Source organism: Piliocolobus tephrosceles, chromosome 2, assembly GCF_002776525.5.
Source record: "Piliocolobus tephrosceles isolate RC106 chromosome 2, ASM277652v3, whole genome shotgun sequence".
Classification (NCBI taxonomy): Eukaryota; Metazoa; Chordata; class Mammalia; order Primates; family Cercopithecidae; genus Piliocolobus; species Piliocolobus tephrosceles.
Window position 1 is genome coordinate 56,510,839 of NC_045435.1, and position 23,647 is coordinate 56,534,485.

The window sequence follows — 23,647 nt, forward strand, 5'->3', positions numbered from 1 at the left end:
TTAGTTTTTAACCTCATATCAAACCATTTTTAAAAAGAAACATGCCTACACAAGAGCTCAATTTATTCACTTACAACCTTTAAAAAGCCCAATGGTGTCAAGCATTACAGCAATCTGAAAGTAATCCTTTTTCTCTTTTTGCTTGCTATAAACAAACTATGAGCTGGAAGGGCTAATATTTCAAGATGAGTATAGAATGTACAGTTTCACTGGCATTGGTTGCTGGATGAGCTTCAGGTAAAAATGCAACTATCCTTCAAGATTTTCTGTGCCAGCCTATGCTACCTTATGCAGTAACGTAAGATTGAGGTAGGGAAGAGCAGAACAAGAAACCAATATGGCCTCTATCCAAATAACTGCGGTTAGAGGACCCCAATCTAGACACCCCAGCCTCATTTCCTTTATCACGTTTGTCACACTTGTAATTACAGTCTGTTCTGCTATTTTGTGATAGTTGGCAAAGTCAAGAAATTTTGTTTTATGCAAAATGTTACCCTTTTTTCAGTGATGTAAAAAAGAATCAGAGGTTACAGAGGACAGGACTTTCCATCATAAAGTTGTTTTTCTGGACAAATTTCAACAGCAAAGGTATTTTTGTAGTCATAATGCACCTTGCTATTATAAGCTACTATATATATAGTAGGCCTTGTGACTATAAGCTGAAAAAATACAAATCAGTTGATCAACACTAACAAAAACCAACCTGATCTCAATTTAGGAGATCTTCAGTGACCCAAAAGACGTCAGTATGGTTCACCTGCTAGCAACATCAGCTTCCCTGGAAGTTTGGTGAAAATGCAGGGCACCTCAGTTTTTATTCTAGACCCACAGAATCTGCATTTTTAACAAAAGCCCTGGGTGATGGCCTTGCAAATTAAAGTTTAAAAAGCACTGCTGTACAAGATCCAAATAAATCACAGCAGATAGCATTCAATGAAAGAACTCAGGGCCAACTAGCAAGCTGCCACTCAAACACTGCAGCTGTACAGAGAGCCGTGTGGCTTGTCGTGTGCCGTTGTGTGTCATCATGTGCCCAGGGCCCTCATTTCAATAAAAGTATATTCAGCAGGGGGGTCTGTGGAATGCAACTCTACCACATATAACTGGCAGTGTGGGGAACACAATTCATTGTAGGAAAAATTCCCATACTTGTTCTACAACTGATACCTTCATTAGATTGTCAACTCCCAAAGGCAAGGCGGTATTGATTTTTTTCTTCTTTTCAGCAGGATCCCGGGGTCTAGCCCAGGACTGGGTGTGTAGAGGAGGTGCTTAATAAGTTTTGATGAATAAACAAATAAGTGTTTATGACTCATCAGGAAATCTCTGAATTTCAGCCAAATCTCCGCTTATCCCTCATGAGTTACTTCCTCCCATTCCTCTCTCTTAAATAATAGGGTTGAATAGGAAGATAACCTTTAAGGTATGTTCCAGTCTCCACACGTTAAGGTGCAAATTATTCAAGAGTGATATTTTCACTTAAATATTGACTTCATTCTGAAGGCACCTGCAAATAAAAACATTAGCTATGGATTGCAGCATTCCGTGGATAACGGGCTCCTTTGCCATGACTCGTTTTGCCATCAGTCTCTCCAATGCTAGGAGCTGCCTGGCACATTTATTGCTTCTAGATAAATTTTCTTCTTCTGTCTCGGGAATGAGTCTGCCTCTTCACTGAATGCTATCATTTTTTACTTCTAAGCATTTGCTTCCCACCAATCCTGCCCTCTCTCCCTACCAAGACTCCTAGTCATCACTTCTCATGGTATTGTCTGAACCATCTACACCTAAACCTCTTTGTGAAGATCCGTAACCCCAGGCCTCACCTCAGACCTACAGAATCTGGGGGTGGGACCCAGGAATCTACATTTTTAACTTGTTACCAAGATATTCTTATGCACGTTCAGGTCTGGTTCCAACCTATTTGTCCAAAGACCAATTTGGGTACTATCTACTCTAACAATTCCAATCGCCCATCAGTTCCATTCTGTATCCATCAGTTCCTTCTATGAGCTCAATCTACTTAACAGTAGGGAAATTCATTTTATACCACCTTGCAATGCTTGCTATATTAATTACTGCCTATTATGATTTTGTTCATTCATTATAAAGAAAAGAAATAATAAAACGACTTTAAGTCTCATTAGACTATAAATCCCATCACCAGCCACGATTTTTTTTTTCTTTGAGACAGCATTTCAGTCTGCCACCCAGGCTGGAGTGTGGTGGTATGACCATGGCTCACTGCAGCCTTGACCTCCTGGGCCCAAGCAATCCTCCGGCCTCAATTACCAAAGTTGCTGGGACTACAGGCATTCATCACCATGCCTAGATAATTTTTTATTTTTTTGTAGAGATGAGGTCTCACTATATTGCCCAGACTAGTCTTGAACTCCTGGCCTCAAGGGATCCTTCTGCCTCGGCCTCCCAAAGTGCTGGAATTACAGGCATGAGACACTACATCCAGCTACTGGCAACATTTTTTCTTTTTTTAATGAAGACATCAACTTTTTTTGGCCATTACTTTCTCACTGCTCTTACACAAACACACCCTCCTCCAACACAGGGTCACTGCCAGATCTTAATAATATTAAATATTTCACAATAACACATTGATGAGAAATGCACAGTCTTGTGTTTCAGCTCTTACTCATTCATCAATCTAGTTATCCATGCCAACAGTGAGACAGGTCTGGAGAGACAACCATCAACAAACTCCCTGAGGGTGATGATATTTAATATATTTTCTGCTTTTTAAGGCAACAATTTATCTTTCAAGCATATTTTAGCTTCCAAGCATGCTACCACAGAATCAGGATTGAACCCATTTACTCTGGTTTCCTCATATAAATCCCTATTCTATATGGAGGAAGCCAGGAAAAGATGATAGATAAATTCCATTTAAACCTTCTCTCTGGTTTTCCTCTATCCTCCCCAAAAGATGAGTGTGATCTCTTTAATTTGTGCTCCCATAATACGCTTTGCTTAATCTTGGCACTAAGTTGACTATGTGATCTTCTATTTGAATATCTCCACCAGGTGATCTTCTTGCAGGTAGAAACTATGGTAGCTTTGTTTTCCTAAGAAAGTCTTTTTCACTAAAATATAACATATATGCAAGAAAAGTACAGAAGTCGTAAGTAGAGAACGTGAATTTTCATAAAGGTACATGCATGTGTAAGCACCATCCAGTACAAAAAGCCAAACATCACCTGCACTCTAGGAGTGCCTCAGGGAGTGTCCCTCACCCTGCATTTGCAATCATCTTTGAATCTCTTGCAATTGATAGACCTCTGGCTACCTACCCAAAGACGCCAGAAGCCTGCAGATCCATTTTAATTATTGTTGCTTCTAACAGACTACTAAGACTGAAATAGACTTCTCCAGGCCATGAGGCGGTATGAACAGGCAAAGTTGATGTTCCAATCCTATGACATTATCACTGTGACTGACGCATCAGAAGCTCTCTCCCACAGCATGGAAGACCATTTAAGGTAGAAGTACTCTGCTCAGCAAGCGTGTGCAGATCCTTTAGAATTAACTGACTGTTTCCATCAGAATAACTTCATCACAAACCCAGCTGGGGGAAAACAAAGCTGTTATACATGATTCTAATCCCAGAGCCCCAAAGTACAGGAGGATGCCAGTATGATCCCAAACAAACTGGGAAGAAAAGGCCATTGTTTTTTGATATTTTGGTATATTTTACAAGGAGAGTAAGAGGAGATTCTATTATATAATTCACAGATTTGTCAACCGACCATCTCCCCTGCAGGAGGAATTTCTGGCTTTATTTTAGAATGCTTTAAAATCAATTTCCAGCATTCATTGTGCAAATGAAGCACTGTCCTCACATTATAACAGGAAATGTGACTGCAGGTAATAAGGAGCAGCCAAGACTCAGGAAGGATGATCTGGAGCCAAAAGGACAGAGGCAAATAATTCCCATCAATCCCTGAATTGTTTTCTTCAATAAGAGGCTGAAACAAAAAAAAAAAAAAAAAAAGGACAAGAAGAAGAAGAAGAAGATGAGGCATCTATACTTTCCCACTTAGACCTCATGAACGATAACAGCCCATAAATTATTTCTAGCTGGAGAAATTGGCTAGAAATGGTAGACGGATTACAGCACTTTCCTGGGCAACCACCCCCACTTGAGGCACCATGTGTACATGGGGTAGCTCTGTCACCATGGCCAAAGCTGCTTAGACACAAGGCCACAAAATATTATTTTACACACTCATTCCACAAATATTTATTGAGCATCTTTTAAGTATCAGACATTCTTCCAGATGCTGAGATAGAATCCCTGTATTCATGGTGTTTACATTCTCTTGGGGGAAACAGCCATAAGAAAGTCACAAATAAATACAATATGATGTCAGACAGTGGCAAGTGCGCAGAGAAAAAAGAAAACAGGGTAAGAGAATAGAAAAAGTTGACAGTGAGTGCCTTTTTAGAGAAGGCTGTTTGCAGAGGCCCCTGTGAAGGGCAAATGTCTGTGAATACAGTCACCAGGCTGAGGAAACAGTGAGTGCAAAGGCCCTGAGGCAGGGACAATACAGCCACTCAGGCTGAGGAAACATCGAGTGCAAAGGCCCTGAGGCAGGGACAATCTTAGTGTGTTGACAGCAACTACAAACAGCAGTGTCTGAAGCTAAGCAAGCAAAGGAATGAGAATTTTTAAGACACTGTAAACCAAGGAAACAACTTTTGAATTTTATCCTCAGTGTGTGATGGGAGTCATGAGAAAGTTTTAAGCACAGAAATGACAATATGTAGCTTATATTCTTAAATTACTACTCTGGTTGTTCTATGGAGATCAGACTGTGGGGGGGGGGGGGGGGGGGGGGGGGGTGGGGCGAGGGGGGGTGGAGGGGGGAGGGAGGGTGAGGGGGGGCAAGGATTGAGACCAGGAGACCAGTTAGAAGACTAGTATCATGGTCCAGACAAGAACCAATGGTGACTCGGAAAAAGGTGACAGTGATAGATGAGAAGCAGTCAGATGTAGGATATATTTCAAATATAGGTCAAGAGGATTTACTGAGGGACTAGATTAGGGCATGAAAGAGAGAAGCCAAAAAAAGACTCCAAGGTTTGGATAGATATGGAGAAATTAGAACCCTTGTACACTGTTGATGAGATTATAAAACGAAACAACTGTAATGGAAAACAGTATGGAGTTTCCTCAAAAAATTAAAAGTAGAGCTACTATATAATCCAGTAATTCCAGTTCTGGTATATAGTCAAAGAAATTAAAAGCAGGGTCTCAAAGAGACTTGCACACCCATGGTCATAGCAGCACTAATCACAATCGTCAAAAGGTAGAGGCAACCCAGATGCCCACTGATAAAAGAATGGATAAACCAAACATGGTGTACACATACAGTGGAGTATTATTTCACCTTAAAAAGGAAGGAAATCATATTACATGCTACAACACTGATGAACTATTAAGACATTCTGCTATATGAAATAAGCCAGTCACGAAAACACAAATACAATATGACTCTACTTATATGAGGTATCTAAAGTAGTCAAATTCATAGAAACAAGAATGTAGAATGGTAGTTACTAGGGGCTGGGAGGAGCAGGAAAAGGGGACTTATTGTTTAATGCGAACGGAACTTCAGATTTGCAAGAAGAAAAAGTTCTGGAGATCTGTCTCACAACAATGTGAATATGCCTAACACTACTGAACTTTACACTTAAAAATGGTTAAGATGGTAAATTTTGTATTATGTATTTTTACCACAATTTTTACAGAATGAAACTCACATATCTATTGTGCTCGTGATATCAGTAAATAAAAATATGAAGCATCCTAATTAGCAAGACATTAAAGATCTATTTTACTTCATCAGTGTCACATGAAGCTTTCAAATTTGCTTTCATTAATAACATATATACTGTATTAGAACTATAATATATGCATATAATTTTAAAGTATTAATATTTAGCCAAGGATTTGACTCCAAGGTTTAAATAACTGGGTAACTGAAATTGCCATTTACTGAGAAAAGACTGGAAGAGGCAGGTTTATGAGGAGGAAATCAAGTGGTCTATATTGGGTATAAGTTTGAGATGCCTATGAGATATATCCCAATGGAGATGTGGAGTAGGATGTAGTGTATGTGAGTCTGGAGTTCGAGAGAGAAGTCTAGGCTGACGACAGAAACTTACGAGTCTTCAGCATTAAGACAGCATTTAAAGTCATAGGACTGGACCAGCTCAATAAGCAAAGTAAAGAAAGAGATGAAGACTGAGCACTCGGCCCTAGGAGACTCACAAGTAGACTTAGGAATAACCAACTCACGAGCTAGGATTTAGGGATATGAATTAGACTCAGTGAGGTCTAATTCCTATCCCTAAATTCACAGTAGGTGCTTGAGCCACAAAACTGCATAAAATTAAAGTTGATGTGGCCACAAAGGGTCATAAGAGTGGGGAGGGGGGCAGAGGGGAAGAGAGAGAGAGGAGCAGAGCTGAGAGAAGGGTCTTAAAGTCTAACATCTAGCAGTCCCAGTTCTGGTGAGACCTGCCCATTCTAGGTTTCCTATTTTTATAGGCCTATAAGCTTGCCTGTTCTGTTTATGGTAATCCTCAAGCAACTTGAGTGAGTTTCTGTTCTTTACCCCCAAATATTCCCTGATGAAGGCCTAAAGAAGGGAGACAACACATGTGGTAGTAAGAAGTGAAATCAGGCCGGGTGTGATGGCGCACACCTATAATTCCAGCACTTTAGAAGGCCCAGGCAGGAGGACTGCTTGAGCACAGGAGTTCAAGACCAGCCTGGGCAACACAGCAACTGTACATAAAATTTTAAAAACTTAACCAGGTGTGGTAACATATGCCCGTAGTCCCAGCTACTCAGGAGACTGAGGTGGGAGGATCGCTTGAGCCCCAGAGGTCAAGGCTACAGTTAGCTGTGATCATGTCGCTGCACTCCAGCCTGGGTGACAGAGCAAGACTCTTTCCAAAGAAAGAAAAGAAAAAGAAGAGAAGAGAAGAGAAGAGAGAAAAAAAGAAAAAGAAGTGAAATTACTTGTTATCAATTAAAATTCTAAATCTTATGTGGTGAACTGCATCATTTAGCCCCAGCTTTTCACTCTTCCTTGTATCCATGCCCTCTGACATGAAACGCTGTAATGCCAATTGACCATAGGTGGGCTAGCAGGCTCTGCCCCTTGACTTCGGACTCAGCCCAAAGAGACATGCTTTGGTCGGCAGACATGTCACAAACAAAGCCTTTATGGACTTGTGCACTGGGCTTGCTCTCTAGAGCCGCTGTCATTGCCACAACGCTGGAGAATGAGAGACAGATGGAGCAGAGCCAAGCTATTCAGTCACCTCACTCTGTCCAACAGCAAGCTAACCCTCAGGCACATGGGCAAGCTCACCCAAGATCAGCAGAGCCTCTGTGACCCAGACACACATGCAGAAAAAACACTTATTGTTGTGTCTCCCTGAGGTTTTGGAACTGCTATGTGGCAGAGATAACTGATGCATCATATATAAAAACACACTTGGATTTGATCAACTTTTTTCTTATCCAGTTATCACCACTGATACGTGGGGACAACTTCGCTTCCCAAAATGGCCAAATATGGACAGAAAGTAATTGATAGAGCAAGAAAACGGAGCTGTAAAAAAATCTAGATTACACAGAATGTGGTTGATCTATCCACAGCTACTGTAGAATTAAATATCATTTTAAGGTTTATTGTAAAATAAATATAAATAAGCAAAATAATACAGAAGGCTATCAGGCATTCGGATTCTCCTATTCATGATTTGCTGTACAGGTGGTTAAAAACTAAAAAAGCAGTCTCTTGTTTCCTTTTAAGAAACAGTCTTTAATTCTTGTAGCATAAAAACATTATTCATCTTCAGTGAGTGGTTACATGGTCTACTTGTACTTGTTGGGTCAGATTGTACACTGGCTTCCAAAAGCATTACTTAGAGGATGATTTTTTAAACACACTCACATTAGCATTGCTTTCTTAAATGCTATTCACAGATTATAAGAAATTTTTAACACAGAAATGGCTATTTTATGAGAAGTGCAAATGTTCATGATGAAATGAAATTAACATTTCAGTAGTGTATCCTCTTAATTTGATATCATGAGGCTCAAGAACTTACGAAGTTTGAAAGAAGTCTAATGACCTCACATTTGCCTCAGATAAAGTTTGAAATCTAGTCACATTTTCTTTCAGCAACTATATTTGTTTTCCATACTGAAATAGCCTCAAAGTATGAGTGTAAAAATACGCAATTCTCCAAAGTGAAGGGTAGCACAATTGTGGCTATTATACTTGGACTCATTAACTCAAGAATATCAGTAAATACCAGCCCTCCACCAACCAACAGTTTAAAAATGTTAAACTCCCACAAGAAGTTCTTTCCTTGAACCTGAATACAATTGTCTTAGGTCTTTCACAGCCATTCAAAAAAATTAAATATGCATAAATGCATTCAACAGTTGGTCTTCAAAACCTACAGCTATTATAGAGTTCAATGTGAACAAAGTTTAAGGTTAAGAACTGATTTCTAAAACTATGCAACTCCCATGACAAGCTGGAAGATCTGTTCTCAAATACCAGAACACTCATGCACCCTTTTAAAGACATCTCTAAAACAGCTGTGTTACCTATGCTTGCAAACACATGGCATCATTGCTTCCCAGTTTTTAGATCATAGGTTCCAGGATCCCTCTTACTATACAAGAAGAAAGTAAAAGGCATTTCTAAAAGGCATCAGAGATTTGAGTTTAAGAGCCTTTAGTTTACAGATGAGGCCAACACAGAGGATCAGCAATGCACAAGCTTGTCACACACCATTTCGTATGTTGATGCTCAATGTTCATTTTTCCACAGAAAAGGAAGTCATAAAAATGATTTGACTTATAAAAACATAAAACGTCATTTGTTTATAAATCTATGAACATACTGTTATACTGTTAGAATACTAGAAACTGTTTTAAAAATCAAATTTTATATGGCTAAATATAAGGAAACACATCTTCCACACTGTCACCAAAATTAACTTTCTTTAAAATAAAAACAAGGCAAATTTAATGATGTCACTTTCCAGCTTAAAAACTTTCATGGGATCCCCCTGGATTCTACGAGATAAAAGTCCATGTACCTTGAAGAGAGCAAAAAAGAACCTGCTCCATTCGGAGAGTTTGGATACTTGTCTCCACCCAAATCTCATGCTGAAATGTGATCCTCAGTGTGAGGGGTGGGGCCTGGTGGGAGGTGATGAATGGAGTGAGTTCTCTAGAGATGTGGTCATTTAAGAGCGTGTGACCCCCTCCCCATCCTTCTCTTGCTCCTGCTTTTGCCATGTGACATATCTTCCACCATGGCTAAAAGTTCCCTGAGGTCTCCCCAAAAGCTGAGCACATGCCAGCACCATGCTTATACAGACTGCAGAACTGTGAGCAAATTAAATCTCTTTTCTTTATAAATTGCCCAGTCTCAGAAGTTTTTCTTTATAGCAATGCAAGAAAAGCCTAATACGCTCATAGAGCCCTCATCAACATTTTCAGCCTCAACTGGAACCATACTTGCCTGGCACCTGGCTCCCTCTATTCCAGCCACACAACATGGCTCATTCCTTACTCAAACTATGGCCTTCCATATCTCCTTGATTTTGCAGGCTGCGTTACCTTTGCTGGAGTGCCTCTGTCCACCTAGTCACTATCTATCCATGTGGCAAGACCTTCAAGATCTTGAAGCCATCCCTGCCTTCTTAGCCCAGACACACCTCCTCTTCCCACACAGCTCCTTATATTACCAGCTACACTTCACATTGTCAATTAGTTCTTCACACAACTATCTGCCCCTTTTGGGTGAGGTTAGCTCCAGGGCAGAAATAATGCCTTAATCCAACTTGGGATCCCCTGGCACCTGGCACATAATAGGTGTTCAGCAAAGCTCTGTGGAGTAACCAGAAGCAAAGGGGAGAAGAATAAAAGAGAAGTTAAAATAGAAAAAGATGAAAGCATGCAGTCCTAAAAGACAGTAAGGATCTCAGCAGTGGAGTACACCTAGTTTTTACTTTGTCTCAGTTCACCCCAAAGTTTTTGATTTTGTCTTCTGAGGTTCTCCGAAACAACATCACTAGCTACCACAAAGTTTTAACACAAACTCTATGTAATGACCCTGGCGCCCAGGGCCCAACTATGTAAAAATCACAGACTCTTAATCTCCTTCCCTTCTCAGGTCTGTGCCTTCAGGCTCCCCCACCTTCACCCTACTGCACGGACTTTGGCATAGATTTCCAGTGACCACATACCTGATAAATCTCATGAGAAGCAGTCGTACCTCTGTTATTTGACTTATTGGGAGTGATGATAGTGTCTATCATTGAACCTCTCACACCTTTAAGAACTAGCTCAAGGAGGGGCTGACACCTGTAACCCCAACACTGTGGGAGGCCAGGGCAGGTGGATCATTTGAGCTCAGGAATTCAAGACTAGCCTGGACAACATGGTGAAACCCCATCTCTACTAAAAGTACAAAAAAATTAGCTGGGTATGGTGGCACATGCCTGTAGTCCCAGCTACTTGTGAGGCTGAGGTTGGAGGATCATTTGAGCCCAAGAGGAGGAGGTTGCAGTGAGCTGAGATGGCACCACTGCACTCCAGCCTGGGTGGCAGAGTAAGACCCTGTCTCAAATAACAAAAAAAAAAACTAGCTCAAGTGTCACTTCCTCTGTAAAGCCTTCCATGACCCACCCTAGCCCCCAAGTCCACTGCACATGGTTGACTATTATCTTTGTTTGCCTATCTCTAACCTCAGTTTGGACATGGAATCTAGCATGTTCTATGTTATACTGCAAACCATTATCAACATGTCTCCTTTCCCACAACAATTTAAGTGTCAAGAAAAAAGGAGTTGATCTTCTTAGGCTTTATCTTCCCCCCTCCAACCTGGAGCATTACACAAATTCAACAAGGAATTACTCCATTAGCAATCACATCTTTTCTCCTGATCACTAGTGCTTCAGGAATGGATAACAGTAAGAGCGAAAGAAAAATAGACAACAAAGTATGAAATTGTCCAGTGTATCCAGGTAAGAATTGAAGGCGAGACTCCACTTCTCTTCAATTAATGCTAATTGAACACATTACAGACCACACCCTACGAGCTTTCCACATATCAACTTAATCCTCACAACATTCCAATGAAACACATTATTATCCCCATTTTACAGATGGGGAAACTGAGGCAAAGAGATTAAATGTCTTTCTTGAGGTCATACAAGTCATAAGTGGCACTGCCAGGATTCAACTCAGGCAGTCTTAACCTACATTGCATTACCTCTCAAGATACACACCTAGGAGAAAGACTGTGGAACAGAAGATTGCCTAAGCTGAACAGAGAAAGACAGAGGAAAAGAAGAGAACATGATAAACACTCAACTCTCCTGAGGAGGAAATTAAGAGAAGGAAAACTGGTCCTGTCTGCTCTTGGTGCCAACAGAATATCTAGTAGTGGCCAAGGCCCACGCCCAGGTTGGCTGATTATAGGCCAGAGTTGCACGGGAACAATGAAGGAAAGGTGGAGGAAAGAATCTACATTGCATTCAGGAGGTTAGGAACCTGGGAAACACCTCTATTTTTGCAGTGTGTTTAAGCATGTGTGTGTGTGTATGTGTGTGTGTGTTTCTCTGTTCACACATCCTGGGCCAAAGAGTCCTGGCTATTTCTCCCCACTCTCAACTCTGACCTGGCTCTGGACTCTAATTCTATCTGGCCTCACTTGGCTGAACTGACCCACCTATTCCTTACCTTTAAGCTCTTTATTTATTCAGAGCTGAGGTTCTAGGAGCTGATTCAACAGATAGAGGTTTGCTCATAGTAGAGACTGGAATAAAGGTCAATAAATTCTGGGAAAACAATTCCTGTGCAATAAACTACCACTCGTACATAAAGTCAGAGTTCATTAAGGTAACTGTCCATCTGAAAAGCAATTATTAGACTCACGAGTTGAGGGTGGCTCTTAGAAGATCTATCCAACAGGAGAAGGAATGAATACAGCCTTGGAAAAATCTGAGGTTCAGTTTCCAATTTGGCTCTGAATTTGGCTTACGAATTGTTACAAGTCACTGACATTTTATTTGTCCTCTGAATTTATAGATCTCCTCTCCATCTCCAACATACTTTTATGCAGTTCATTTCAGGATATGTTACAGCTCATTGTACAGGGATTTGGCTACCAGGAAAAGCAATGGGCAAGACAGGGCCAGCATTACACCACTCAGATTCATTAGGAGTGAAGCTGAACTTCTGGCACAAACCTTAGGTCAAAATGGCAATAAATGAAATGGACAAGGAAACAACTGCAGCCTAATGTTCTCAAACATCAATATCGCTTTTGATGTTAATATACTTAGTGGAACATGAAAATCACTTTTCAAACCAGTTGGACATTCATCTCCAAATTTCTGGAGTTGGGCTCACTTTAATTCCCTAGAAGTTGACATTTGAATTCTGTTTCAATATCAATCACATTTTTGCTAAGCAGAGAGTCAGTGGTTCAATTGTTTGTAGAATCCAATCTATTTCAAAAGAGAATTGGTAGCCATTCCGATCTTCGTCTTGGGGAGATAATCAATACAGCCTGCTCTCTGTGGGAACACGCTCTCCTGCAGGCCAAGGGGAGATGCTGACCCCAAGCAGGAAGAAGAAAGACTGTTTATTTCTTGGCACCAGGAGGCAAAATTTAATTTAACTTTAAGTGTCCATGAGCTTTTCATCCTCAAAGTGCTTCACAAATATTAACTAATTAATCTTCTCAGTACTGCTGCATATTACATAAGCTCTTTCAGGGATAAAGAACAAGGGAGGCATTGAATGGACCAGGTGGTAGAATTAGGAAGATAAGCAACTAACCTCACAATGAGAAACCTTTTACCTGGAGGTGCTATTAGTGGTTAGGGCAGACTGCAGTGCTAGTGGTTGTGACTATTCTATCAATTCTAGCAGTTTAAAATCACTAAGAAAAATAATGCTGAAACTAGGGCTGCGGTGATAATGAGCTGAAGGTTCTTTCTGGAACTAAGCCTCAGTTCCCTCAACTGTCAAGTGAGGCTGCTTACAGAACAAACTCCAGAGGATGCTTATGAGGAATCAACAAGGTGACACATTCAAGATCTTATCACAGAGGAGCCTACCAGTGCTCAGTACACACCAGCTGTTATTAAATAAAAAAGGGGCCGTGGCTTCCAGGTGTCTGAGCAAAAAACAGGTTAAACAGCTTCAAAATGTTTGCAGGTATTGTCCATATTTTCATTTGTGAGAGACAATGAATTTAGCCAAATCGTATGCACCTCTTTCATGAGATGAACTGTGTTCCCCCTATAAAATTCCTATGCTGAGTGTTACAGCTCTTTTAGAATTTGTCTAGTGCTGGAAAACCCCTTTTTTAAACTCCTATGTTGAAGTCCTAACCCTCAGTAGTTCAGAAAGTGTCTCAGTCAGTTCAGGCAGCTGTAATAAAATATCATAAACTAGGTGGCCCATAAACAACAGAAATGCGTATCTCAGAGTTCTGAAGGCCTGGAATTCCAATATCAAGATGCCAGCAGATTCGGAGTCAGGTGAGGGCCCACTTCCTGGTTCACAGATGGCACCTTCTTGCTGTGTCCTCCCATGGTAGGAGGAACAAAGGTGCACTAATCCCCATCACCTCTCAAAGTCCCCAGCTCCTAACACTACCTTGGTTATCAGGTTTCAACATAGGAATTTCAGGACAAAAACGTGGAATGTGGCTCATTTGGTAATTCATTCATTACAGATGTCATTAAGATGAGGTCATACTGGAGTGGGGTGGGACCTATTCCAATATGACTTAGATTCTTATAAAAAGGGTACATTTGGAGAAGGCCACACATGCACAAAGAATACATGCAAACATGAAGGCAGAAGAAATAGAGCAAAAGCCAAGGAATGCCAAAGACTGCCTGTCAACCACCAGGAGCTAGGCAAGAGGCATGACGAATATCTTCGTATGTCTTCAGAAGGAAGTGATCCTGGCCGAGCACGGTGGCTCATGCCTGTAATCCCAGCGCTTTGGGAGGCCGAGGAGGGTGGATCAGCTGAGGTCAGGAGTTCAAGACCAGCCTGACAAACATGGTAAAACCCCATCTCGACAAAAATACGAAAATTAGCTGGGCGTGGTGGTGCGTGCCTGTAATCCCAGCTACTCAGGAGGCTGAGGCAGGAGAATCGCTTGAACCCGGGAGGTGGACGTTGCAGTGAGCCAAGATTGCGCCACTACACTCCAGTGTGGGTGACACAGTGAGACTCCGTCTCAGGAAAAAAAAAAAAAAATCCAGCTGACACTTTAATTTAGGTGACACAATAAATTTCTGTCATTCAAGCCATTTAGCTTGTGGTACTTTGTTGCAGCAACCCTAGCAAATGAATAAAACCTCTATATATGATCAGTTTTGTTTAATAAACAACCATGAACCCACCAAATCCTGCACACAAGCACACTGGTCTGTGGAGTCACAGGTACTCAAAAGTATCCTGAATGAAAAAATCTAGCACCATTCAATCTTGATGCCAAAGAGAGTAAAGGGAGCACTGGACATCAACACAACTCAGGGTACCAGAATCAAGCACTCTGCAATTTGGTAGGAAATCAAATTTTTATCACCCAAACTCTACGTGGCTTATAAAAACCCAACTTATGTAATAATTCTCAATATGCATAAAGAGAGGACAATTTTTTTTTTTTTTTTTGAGACAGGGTCTCGTTCTGTCACCCAGGCTGGAGTGCAGTGGTGTGATCACAGTTCACTGCAGCCTCGACCTCACATGCTCAAGAAATTCTCCTACCTCAGCCTCCCAAGTAGCTGGGACCACAGGTATGCATCACCGTGCCCAGCTAATTTTTTTCATTCTTTGTAGACGTAGGGTCTCCCTATGTTGCCCAGGCTGGTCTTGAACTCCTGGGCTCAAGCAATCGTCCTGCCTTGGTTTTTCGAAGTGCTGGGATTACAGGTGTGACACCCAGCCAACAAATTAATTTTTACATGGTCCTACTCCTGAGGTATGCATGGGCCAAGACACACCAATTGGCTCCCTGCTGTTCAGCTTTCTTACTGTTTCTCCAACACCGCACGTACCTACATCATGGCTTTTACCCTTGGTGTTCCTGATGCTAGCATACCATGTCCCCATAGATACATGTGGCCAGCTCTTCCTAAACTTGTAAGTGTCAACCTCTATGTTACCTCCTCCAGAAGATCTCCCCAACTGCCCTATCTAGTGCTGGCCCACCCATCCCACCCCCAGTCATGCCCCATCACATCCCCTTTATTTTATATTCTTTCCAGTGTTTATCACTCTGATGTAATCTTGTTCATTATGTATTGTTTGCCTCTCGGTGTCTCACTCCACTAGAATGTAAGTTCTATGAGGGCAGAGACTACATCTGTCTCACTCAACACTATCTCCAGTGCTTGGCATGGTGCACAATGCACTGCACAAACTTGTATTTTTTGAATGAATGCGTACCACCTTCAAAGGTGAGTCATTTTTAGCTAAGTGCAAAGTCTTGCAGTTTATTCAAGGGAGAACCACTAGCCGATGCAATTATAAGATCCTGGAAAATCTCAACATACAGGGTTGGCAAATCTAAAACCTGAGATATTGGTAATGCATATTTAAATGATCCCTACTATAAACAATTTGCTTAATGTAATATAAACACGCCAGATAGTCCCTCCTAAGTAATCCTAGTGTAAACAATTAGTCCAACTGCTTCACTATCTTTTTGCACATACTATCAGTAAAATAGTATATGCAAACAAAACAAATAAAATTAAAATTAAGAAATCACAAGCCAACCTTTTAATAAAACTGGGACTATTACAATCCAAAATGCTAACCTACTTGTTGCAACTTAACATTATTGTTTAATAATTTTTCTTATAAAAAATAGAAATTGAGAATTATTTTTAGAATAGCCGATATTTTGATAAGCTGTATCTAAATTCCAATCTTTTACAGCAGGCTTGTCCAACCCACGGCCCAGGACGGCTTAGAATGCAGCCCAACGCAAATCTGTAAACTTTCTTAAAACATTATGAGATTTTTTTTTGCATTTATTTATTTAAGCTCATAAGCTGTTGTTAGTGTATTTTCCGTGTGACAATTCTTCTTCTAACATGGCCCAGGGAAGCCAAAAGATTGGACACCCCTGTTTTACAGGTTCAAAAAGTAAACAAATGTTAAAGACAAAATTGAATAAATGTCAATGGCCTAGGAGCTCAATTCAACTTGTCTAAATCATTCCTCTAAGAAAAATAGCCATCCTGAGTCATGAGCTCTGAATCCTCAATGTGACCTTTAGAGCAAAACAAATAGTTATCTGTTTATATTTTAAAATAGTTATTGGCAGGTCTATCGCTCATGTTCTTTCAACCCACGTTAAATTAAAAAATAAATCCTTTAAGTCATTCAGGTTAAACCATGAATATTACAAACCAATGCTATGATTAAAAATAATAATAATAAAGAAGTCCTCAGACCAATTTACCACCACCCCAAATCCACTCAGATCCAAAAATCAGAGTTAAATTAACTAATATACATTCTTTCTTATTTTCTCCTTTCCTCTTCTTTTTGGCCTATATTGAGCATTGGACCCAAAAAAGTAAGTTTGAACCTAGAAATGTAGTGAGTTTCAGTTCTTAGGACACATATTACATAAAGTTATGTATTTGCAAAAGTCAAAAGGTTTAAAACCCCACCCCTTACCTGCCAAAAAAAAAAGTTGGAAAGCTGGTCAAATCAAGCTGGCATTTCTTGAGTCATTATTAACCATTTGGTCACATTATCATTATCAGTCACTGGAATTGGTCGTATATTTTTACGACAGTACAGGTAGACAATGGGAAATTCCATGTCATCCTTCTCCATTAGGGCAGCTGCTGCATTTGTTAAGATGGAATTTCACTCTCATCATTATCAATTACAGGAAGAATCAGCTACTAGGCCAAGCAGATCATCTCATTTCATATGAGACTACTTATTCAAAACGACTCAGCACTTACAAACACATACTACATTCAGATAATCAGCAAATCACAGCTAACCAGGTCAGCTGCTGAAAATAAATCAGGAGACATTAAACCCAAGCTTCTCCTCCTCATTCTATGGACATCTCCAGCAGAATCAATGAACACAGGACCTAAGTCATCAGCCTGCATCCTCAAAGCAGCAAGGGGCGATCTTGAAATCAATTCATTGGCCTCCAAGTTGTCTAGGATCCTGGATTCAAAGCACCTATGTTTTAGCAAAATTCTAAAGGTTAAAAGAACACCAACAAAAAGCCAATCAAATGAAGATAGAGTTCTAGAGCATTTACTAACCACTCAGTCACGTTATAATAAGCTGCTGTCACCTCTATTTCTTCCCTCCATGAGACCCTGGGGACAGATTAAGTGGCAGAGGCTAAATTACTGTATCTACTACCCACATGCTAAAGTTAATCTGTTCCTCCAGAACTGTTCAAGAAGATTCTTTCAAGGCTGTAATGTGACTAACATTTTTTTCTTTCTCCTTGAAAGAAAAAATCCAAATCCAGTTCTCTCTTCTTCCAGAGAAAGCTTAATATGAAAGTCGCCTCTTAATGCTTCTGGATTATTCCACAAACACATGATTTAAAGAAAGAAGGAAAAAACAAATATTATTCAATTTGGTTTTTCCTTCTTTCTTTAAAAATAGTAGTCAGGGGCTGGGCACGGTGCACGCCTGTAATCCCAGCACTTTGGGAGGCCGAGGCAGGTGGATCACAAGGTCAGGAGATCAAGACCATCCTAGCTAACACAGTGAAGCCCCATCTCTACTAAAAATACAAAAAATTAGCCGGGCATGGTGACGGGCGCCTGAAGTCCCAGCTACTCGGGAGGCTGAGGCAGGAGAATGGCGTGAACCCAGGAGGCGGAGCTTGCAGTGAGCCAAGATTGCACCACTGCATTCCAGCTTGGGCGACAGAGCGAGACTCCATCTCAAAAAAAAAAAAAAATAGTAGTCAGGAAGTTGATATAAACATTCAGCATTAAGAACTCTATAAAATAATAAATAATGTATGTGTAATACCATCAATAAAATTTTATTGCCTTTTTAAAAAAAATCTACATAATATTCTGAGACCTGAGAAAGAACCTTATTACATTAACTGGGGGAGGTGCCTTTACCTTTTATTGGTGAAATATAAGAAAAAGTAGCCTATAATTTGCTCCCCACTTTTTGTTTGTCCATCTGTGCATCCACCAATCCATATATATGCCAAATGCAGTATTTCTGTGCTGCAGTTACTTAAGCATTTCTTAATGTATGCATAAGCCAAGTACTGCTCTAAGGTTGTTTCAAATAGTATACTATTTAATCTGATGAGCCAGGACTATTTTCTCCATTTTACAGACGAGGAAATTGAGACAGAGAGAGGTTAAGCAAGTCACCCAAAATCACAGAGCTATATAGTAAGACAGCCAGAGTCAAAACCAAGCAGTCTGGCTCTATAATTCATGCTCTGAACTGGTACAAAACACTGCCTCTTAGGAGCGGAGACTAGCATGTCAAATTGGGAGGCCCTATATAGTTTAGTGATTAAGGGTATTAGAAAGACCTTGTTCCTATACGGGCTGTCATTTACTAGCTGGGTGACCCTACACAAAGTTACCTAATCTCCCTGGGCTTCAGGTTCCTTGTGTGGATTATATGGATTCTGCCACAGTGTGTGGTATGGATAAAAATAATTTAAAACACTTAGTAAAACAGATAGCTCCTAGTAAGGAATCCATTAACTATTAGCTTTAAAAATAATTACTTCCATGTGGCAAAATGCTTTGGCAGGCATGTCCACAAACTGCCCTCTCTGATTAGACTCAAAAATACTGGAGAACAATTATTTTTACTCATCTTGGCATGCAAAGAATTGTGCCCAAAATAACTGATATGTAAAGGTTCCTGCATTTGAGATGTTTAAATTTAGTCATTAAAAGCAAGTTTTTATAAAAATATACTTACAGAGAACATAAGACTTTTAAAATATATAAAGTTGTCTATACTTTTTAACCTTTAAAATTTTTAAAGCAAATTAAAACTTTTTGAAAATTTTTAATCAAATTAATGCATGCACACATTTTTAACATCCAATATTATTCAGTAAGTCAATAGCATGATAAAAAGGAAAAGGGAACTATTCAAGGTTAAAAGACTCAGAAGAGACTAGAGAGACATAACACCCATACACAAGAGGGGTCTTTGTTTGGAACTTGATTTGAATGTATTAACTATTTAAAAAAACAACTTTTTCCGGTGGGCACAGTGGCACAAGCTGTAGTTAACTACTCAGGAGGCTAAGGCAGGAGGATCATTTGCACCTAGGAGTTTGAGACCAGCCTAGGCAACATAGCAAGACCCCATCTCTAAATAATACTACTACTAATAAAATTTAAAAGTATTTTTTTCAATCAAACAAAATTCAATATGATAATAAGGAATTGTTAGTTTTATTAGGTATGATAATAGTATTGTGATAATGGTATTGTGATTATGATAATGGTATTATCTAAGTAGATGTCCTTTTTTTGAGATGCATTTGGAAGTATCTGGGGGTCAAATGGCATGATATTTGAATTTTTTAAGATACCAGCAAAAAAAAAAAAGAAAAAACACAGATGAAACAAAAATGGTAAAATGTGGAATACTGTTAAGTCTGGTGGGTTCTTGGGGGCTAACTGTATCACTCTATTTTTCTGGATTTGAACCTGCACCAGGAGCTCCTTTTCCCAAATGCCTCTCCAGAGAAGACATATTCATAGTTCTTTTATTTCCTAGTCATTATTTTCCTTTTAAAAAGATTGCTATTTACTTGCCTATGGATGTTTTCATTTTTTAAAAAAGTAGTCCCTTTAATTCCTGTTGCATCACCTACAATAGCTCTTAACGGCCCAACTTTGATATTATTAGAGAGAGCCCTCTTCACTTTTCCACGTCTTTCCATTCCTTACCATCTACTGTTTATATTTTTACTTTTATATCATCGAGGTTGATTAGCATTACTGTTTTATAACCACGAGCTTTGTACTTTGTCTATAAATTGATTCTGTTTATATTATAACCATGTAAACATTTTCTATGTATCTCAAATAATATAATATGAATATATTTCAATTTTAGCTCAGTTTCACTTTTTCCTGGAGTTTCTAATTGCTTTTATTTTTCCTTGCACCATTTGCCATTAGTACGTCCTTAACTTTCTTCAAACTCTTCATCATATCAGGCCTTCTATTGGGTAGCTGTATGTTCAATTAAGATTTTCCCCCTACATCTTAGATATGTTAAACCTGCCAAATGATGCAAGAAATTCTAACTCAGAATATCTATTCTTAAGCATATGTTCCAATTTTTTTAAACTGAATTGAGAAGTTGGCCAGTTTGAGAATGGTCCAAACACTTTTATAAACTTATTCTGAGGGGACAAATGATGTTCTTGTAGGAAAGAGAAAAGAAAGTGAAGGAGGTGGTTTTAAAAAGAAGCTTATGTGGATGTAATAAAACTCACTTTATAACTAGAGAGTTTCACCATAAATTTATGAATACCAGTGAATTTATAGTGAGTGCTAAAATAACCATATTTTTTTAGAAGGGAGGTATGCATCCACATGAAACTCTAATTACATTTACATTTAGAATAATTGGGAACACCCCTACCCCCATCTGGCTTCTGAGTCATATCCCTACACTATAACTTTGATAGAGGAAAAAAAGTATAAAATCTGCAAAAATAATGCACAGGAAAAAGAAACCTCAAACAATTAGTTTACAAACAATGCCAAGTGCTAAAGAAATATATAATCCTTGAAGCTTGAAAGCCACAGATCACTATTCAGAGGTCTGTCAAAAGCTTTAGCCAAAATATTTCATCAAAAGCAGGCCCAGGCCGGGCGCGGTGGCTCAAGCCTGTAATCCCAGCACTTTGGGAGGCCGAGACGGGCAGATCACGAGGTCAGGAGATCGAGACCATCCTGGCTAACACGGTGAAACCCCGTCTCTACTAAAAAATACAAAAACTAGCCGGGCGAGGTGGCGGGCGCCTGTAGTCCCAGCTACTCGGGAGGCTGAGGCAGGAGAATGGCGTGAACCCGGGAGGCGGAGCTTGCAGTGAGCTGAGATCCGGCCACAGTACTCCATCCCGGTCGACAGAGTGAGACTCTGCCTCAAAAAAAAAAAAAAAAAAAAAAAAAAGCAGGCCCAACTGAACACAGGCAAAAAGGAATTATCATGGCCAGCCTGTGCAATATAGCAGAAACAAAAAAGAGTGGGGGGTGGCGAATGACACAGTGATATGGTTTGGCTGTGTCCCCACCCAAATCTCATCTTGAATTGTAGCTACCATAATTCCCACTTGTCGTGGGAGGGACCTAGCAGGAGGTAATTGAATCATGGGGGCGGGTCTTTCCCATGCTGTTCTTGTGATAGTTAATAAGTCTCACAAGATCTGATGGTTTTATAGAGGAGAGTTCCTCTGCACATGCTGTCTCTTGCCTGCCACCATGTAAGATGTGTCTTGCTTCCTCTTCACCTTCAGCCATGATTGTGAGGCCTCCCCAGTCACGTGGAACTGTGATTCAATTAAACCTCTTTCCTTTATAAATAACCCAGTCTTGGGTATGTCTTTATTAGCAGCGTGAGAACAGACTAATACACATGGTGATTAAGAGTTGAGATTCTGGGCTCAAGTCATCAAGTGTCAATCACTAAATTGGTGATATCCGGTTGTAAAAATCTTAGTACATTGTCCTTTCTGTAAATACTTGCTATCTGACTAGGTGTTGTGAGGACTAAATGAGAGACTGCATACAAAACATTCAGCACAATGTTAAGTAAAGGCTAGTCACTGATAATAGTATCCACATTCAAAAGTTATTTTGTGACTGAATGCTTGACCATTTCTCCTCAAAAGAGTTTCTCTGATGATCCTTGGTATTTACTCAAAGAAGCCGAAAAAGTATGTCCACACAAAAACCTGCACAGGGATGTTTATAGCAGTGTTATCCATAACTGCCAAAACTTGGAAGCAACCAACAGATCTTTCAGTAAGTGAATGAATACATAAACCATGGTATATCCAGGCAATGGAATATTACTCAGTGCTAAAAAGAAATGGGCTATAAAGCCATGAAAAGACATGGAGGAAATTTAAATGCACATTACTAAGTGAAAGAAGCCAATCTGAAAAGGTTGCCTAGTGGAAGATTCTAACATTATCACATTCCAGAAAAGATAAAACTAGGGAGAAAAAAAAAAAAAAAAAAAAAAAAAAAATCAGTAGTTGCCAGGGGTTGGAGGGAGGGAAGAATAAATAGGAGGAGCACCGAGATTCTTAGGGCAGTGAAACTATTCTGTATGATACTTCAGTGATCTATAGATACATCCCATTATACATTTGTCCAAATCTGTAGAATGTATGACTTCGAGAATGAACCCTAATGTAAACGATGGACTCTGGGTGATAATGATGGGTATAGGTAGGTTCATCAATTGTAATAAATGTACCACCCTGATAGGGGTGTTACTAGAGAGAGAGGCTGTGCACCCTGATGGGGGATGTTACTAGTGAGAGAGGCTGTGGAGTAGGGGAAGGGACATAAAAGAAATCTCTGTACCTTCCTATCAATGTTGTTGCAAACCTAATAAACAATAATTTTTTAACTAAATTAGAAAAAAATGTTCCTTTGATAATTCTATTTCTATGCTACCCATCACATAGTTAATATTTGCACATGTGAACGAAGAGCTAGGTGAAGGATCTAACTGCTAAATGCAGCATGATGCAGTGTCTAGGAGCACAGACCCTGGAGCTGAACTGCCTGCGTGCAAATCCTGACTTCGAGCCATGTGATGTTAAGCAGATGGTTTAATATCTTCCTGCCTCAGTTTCCTCATCTGTAAGACAGACAAGCCTCATTATGCAGTTGCAAGGATTAAATTGGCTAATATTTGTACAGCATTTAGAATAGCACAGGGCACAAAAGTAAGACCTGTATAAATTTTTTGTTAAGTAAATTACAGTATTGCTCATGATGGTAAAACATAAACAGCTTGAATGTTTATCATTCAGAGAATCGCTAATTACACTCTGGCACATCCTTACTATGGAATAATCCTCAAATGCTGAAAAAAATGAGATGGTAGATTAGTAAGTTTCCTCCATGTCTTTTCACAGCTTGATAACCCATTTATTTTTAGCACTGAGTAATACTCAGTGCCTGGATATATCATGGTTTATTTATTATTTTGCTATTGACGTTAACAAAAAATGGGTTAAGAAAGGAGTCAGGTGAGAAAAACCAAATTGCAGAAGAATAATTACATGTTTAAGAAAATTCATAAAAATGTATGTTTCAATATACACCTATATGCCTCAAATGAATAGGAAACATCCTGGAAAGATACACACCAAACTGCCAAAAGCAATTGCTTGCCTCTGAAGACCAAGTTTCTAGTCCTGTCTCTATAGTAACTACCTGTACAATCTTGGCTAAATCACCTAACTCAGGAAATACCTAAGGTAGTTTCCTCACTTAAAGCAGGAGAGGCAAGGATGAC

General features: G+C 39.7%; 1 protein-coding gene and 1 pseudogene across 6 annotated transcripts in view; one reads left to right on the plus strand and one right to left on the minus strand.

Annotated features, from left to right (window-relative positions):
• ITPR1 (inositol 1,4,5-trisphosphate receptor type 1) overlaps positions 1-23,647 on the minus strand; it is a 355,793-nt gene that overhangs the window by 269,754 nt on the left and 62,392 nt on the right. The window lies entirely within an intron of this gene.
• Positions 13,391-13,436, plus strand: LOC111546987 (annotated as a pseudogene).